Consider the following 5,000-nt stretch of genomic DNA (forward strand, 5'->3'; position numbering starts at 1 on the left):
AAATGCCAAGGGACTGCCTTTTTTTTTGCTCTTGTTTGTGTCCTCTCTCCCGTCTCTGTTTCTTCCTTTATGCAAATTTCCGATCAGTCTGTCTTTTGCTGACATTTCCTACATCTATCTATTATCTACCTACCAATTTAACTAACCACCTACTTTTCATTTAACCAGTTAGTCAACCAATCTGCACACAGACACACACACACACACACACACACACACACACACACACACACACAAACACAGACACACACACACACTCACACACTCACACACACACACACACACACACACACACATACACACACACACACACACACACACACACACACACACACACACACACACACACACATACACACACACAGACATACACATACACACATATATGCTTATCTATTATTCTATCTATTCTATTATTAATTATCCCGAATGCGTTTTATTACGTCATTTGTTTCTAAAAGGCTTTTAACTCCCGGTTTAGCTTCTCCTTACACATCGCATCTCTCTTCTATCTGTCTTCTTCTCCATTGATCTATCTATGCTCCTTTCAAGCAAGTCATCGATATCCTTGTGTTCGGATTTTTTCATCTTTTATATTTATCTCTCTGTTTACAAGTTTATTTTCTGTCTATTTTGTGAGTTGGTATAAACTGGTTCCCGCTTCTTTCTCTTTCTTCAAGCCCAGTGCAAAAAACAGGCGATGCTCCACTTCCACCGCAAGACGGAGATATTAAATAAAAGAGATTAAGAAGCAGGAAATTAAACAGATATAAAATAAAAATAAAAATTAGCAAATTAATAAATGAACTTTCATTTCGTGTTTCGTACACATTTGTCAAAAAATAATTACCAGAGGACGAAGCCTTTTCTCGTTTACCTCTTAAGCGAAATCATGGATATTCCCGTTGAATAAAAGGACAAAATGAAAGAGAAAGTAGAAATGAATTACAAACCAAGAAATGCTGAATATGAACTTTTCACGCCAAGAGAGGGCAGCTTTACCAACCCCGGGGATTTACACGAGTTCGTTCAATAGTTACAAAAAGGAAGCCAAGTAATAATTTAGCATTCGGAATAAAATGGATGAAGTATTTTGATCATTAAATGCCTTCACAACTACGCTATAACAGATGCTACACACACACACACACACACACACACACACACACACACACACACACACACACACACACACACCATGTATTATATATACATACATATATATATATATATATATATATATATATATATATATACATATATAATATACATATATATGAATATACATATAAACAAATATACATATATATACATATATTCAAATATATATAAGAAATATATATATATATATATATATTTATATATATATATATATATATATATATATATATTTATATATATATATATATATATATATATATATATATATATATTAATGTGTGTATATATATACATATATATATATATATATATATATATATATATATATATATATATATATATATATAAACACACGCATTTATATATATATATATCTATATATATATATATATATATATATATATATATATATATAAACACACGCATATATATATATATATATATATATATATATATATATATATATATATATAAACACACGCATATATATATATATATATATACATATATATATATATATATATATATATATATATATATATATATATATACATATATATATGTATATGTATATATATATATATATATATATATATATATATGTATATATATATATATATATATATATATATATACATATATATAAATAAATGAATATATATATATATATATACATATATATATATATATATATATATATACATATATAAACACGCATATATATATATATATATAAATATAAATATATATATATATATATATATGTATATATATATATATATATATATATATATATATATATATATATATATATATGAATGGTAAAACACTGAAGCGAGGGAAGGCAGAAGGCGAGAAAGAGGAAGGATAAAGAGGGTGATCGAAAAGATGATTTAGTAAGAGATAGAATGGGTGGTTGACAACAAGCTTCCCTTCCCTAGTTCACCGGTCTGCTGACCACCTCTCCTTCTCCATATACAGGAAGCCTGTGCATAGTGTGTATGTACATACACTTCTTCTCCACGCCCTCCGTATCTGTAACCCCATGTAGCCCAGTTCTCCAAACTGGGCTACCCTCGTCATGTTCTCGACGTAGCGTTATTCAGGGCACGGCGTACTTTCTATCACGACTCCTCTTCACCCTCTTAACTGAAGGCTGATCTTTCGCCAGGTAAACACTCTCCGTCGCAACCTGGTCCACACAAGTCCTCCCTCTACCTCTACAAGTTCCTTGTGCCTCCTGTGATAAGCAATACTTTTGCGTGACGGGTGCCAGTCTCACTAAGCGTCTGTCTTAACATAAGTATGCTCTATCCAGGGGACACAACAACAATGCCCTCTTTTGCCATCAGTAGGACACAGGCCATCAGATGGACTGGTCAGCGGCGCGAATCGTCTTTCCTTCCACTAATGTCCACGCCCGCAGACTGGTGGAACCCTTCTTGATGAAGGTGATGCCTAATTTCAACGGTTTTTTTTCCCTGCCGATAGTCTCCTCGCTTCCCATATCCTCCGACTTCTCCCTTATGCTGGCCAACCTGAGCAAAGTCCGCCCGATCTTCCGACTTGATCTGAAATCCCTTTGCTTCCGTTCGTCTGGTCTAACCTGCCCCATGTTGGCTCTCCTCTCTCTTTTTGATAACCCCTTCTCTCACTTTCTTCTTCAGACTTGAAGATGGAATCCAGGTGGATTCGAAACTGTAACCTCATCTTCAATAAACCTAGTTTTTGCATTGTGGGTTTCTGTACCATTTATATATACATATATATATATATATATATATATATATATATATATATATATATTATATATACACACACACACACATACATATACACATTTATGTATATAATCAGATAGATAGACAGATGCAGCTTTTGTGTCTAAGCTAACGAAGACCATTTCCTTGGTGTTTCTCCCCGTCGGTCGTGTAAGTGAAAATCCGAAACATAACCTGGAAACAGATCGCCCGACACGCAACAGTGAATTAAACACATTAAATACGCTTCTTTATTTATTAGTCTCAAATGCGTCTTTATCCATATTTTAAAGCTATCGAATGACTCCGTATTCAGTCTATCTGTGTGGACATAAAAAAGTAAATATAAGATGAACATTGGTGTCTGAAATAAAGGTTCGTTGTTATGTGGAATAACATCATCGTTATTTACACAATGAAGAGAAGGCGGAGCGACAGGAAATTAATTGACGTGAAAGGTTGGATTCAAGAAGTGAAAACGTAAACCGTCTCTATACCAGGATTAAACTTTTTATCTTTGCCCTCGTATTTACACCAATGGTTACAAACACACACACACACACACACACACACACACACACACACATGCCCGAAAGAGAGGAAGATACACGTTAAACATAAAAGCACTTTTCAAGTTCTTTGAAGCGAGTGGCGAACAGCGACAAAGGAATATAAAGCAATAGTATTAACCTGGATTAGCATACAGAAGCTCATTACCAGAAATGATGACAAATTTCTGGGTAACGCTTTTTCCTGACCACTGATGTACGGGTGCTGATAACTAGAGACGTTTATTTTTTTCTAATGGAGATATGTATTGGGTCACCGCGAGGATTTTAGATCCAATTTACGATAAACTTCTCGCCAATAGATATTTGTCCAACAAGATTCATGAAATTGCAACGTTCCAAACTGAAATTTACATTTACAGAAGAGAAAGAAATACTTAATACTGAAGGCCTGAACATTTTGGTAGAGTAAAAAGACAAATACATATTGAAATGGTCTTCCTCGTCACTACAAAGCTGAGGCTGTTGAAATGTGTGGATATATAGGCAAGGTCGTCTATCGCTTATTGTTTGTTCTTAAATTATACCTACACCGTTTGCGGAGTAATCGCAATGGTTCTCAGTGGTGATGTTTCCTCTGTTATATAAACCTCGTCTTATTTACCAGTTTCTTTGGTATTTATTTTGTTTTCTACTTACATTTTTCTGTAGATATTTTAATGACTTTATTTTTATAGACGAGTTGTCCTTGCCAGAGAGCACTCGTTCCTAACGTTTATGGTGAGCTTTTCAAGGATGGTTTAGATGTCGAAGATAATTTTTTGTTTATGTGATGTTGCTGAAACATTCACTGATGAGCTTCATTGTGATAAAACCGTTGTTTCGACCTCGTAAATTTCATTTTATGAGATTTAGATTCATAAGCTAAACACATAAGGATGAAAGTTTTTGTATGTTCTCTGTGTTTGAGGCGTGAGCGGCATTCCATTACATAGTATGCATAAGGTGTGCTAATAGACATATACAAAAATAGAACTACAGATTTTCACATTCTATAGCAAGTTATGTTGCTCCCTGGGACGCAGTTGAGCAAATATCGCACTGCCTCCTGTTTCATCCTGAAGGTAAACACATGGAGCTCTTCGTTTTTTAGTTTAAAATACTAATAAATGAATTTTAGACAAGGTACTACAATATTTGTGTGCAATTCATACGTATATATATTTTTCAGAAAGTAATTGGTGTATTTTTCTTTGTGTGCCAAATATATTTCATTTCATGTGTACATTGGGCTTATCTGGCTTTAAACCCGGGTTTGAATCCAGTAATAAAGAAAAGAAAAAAACTTTCGTACCAACGAACTTACTTGAATTCTCGGAACACAACGCCAGCGCTATTGCATAAACACAATCAAACATCATATTGCAGAATCTGTCGAAGCACCTGAAGTTCCTACATATCTTATGGCATTTGTATTATAAAGCATAACTTCAAGTTGTCCAGCGAATGGAAATGCTGGCATGCAATAAGAGCATGTAAGTTTAATGAATTCAAGTTTGGCCGTCTATTT

This window comes from Penaeus chinensis, chromosome 37 (genome assembly GCF_019202785.1).
Source record: "Penaeus chinensis breed Huanghai No. 1 chromosome 37, ASM1920278v2, whole genome shotgun sequence".
In the NCBI taxonomy this organism is placed as follows: domain Eukaryota; kingdom Metazoa; phylum Arthropoda; class Malacostraca; order Decapoda; family Penaeidae; genus Penaeus; species Penaeus chinensis.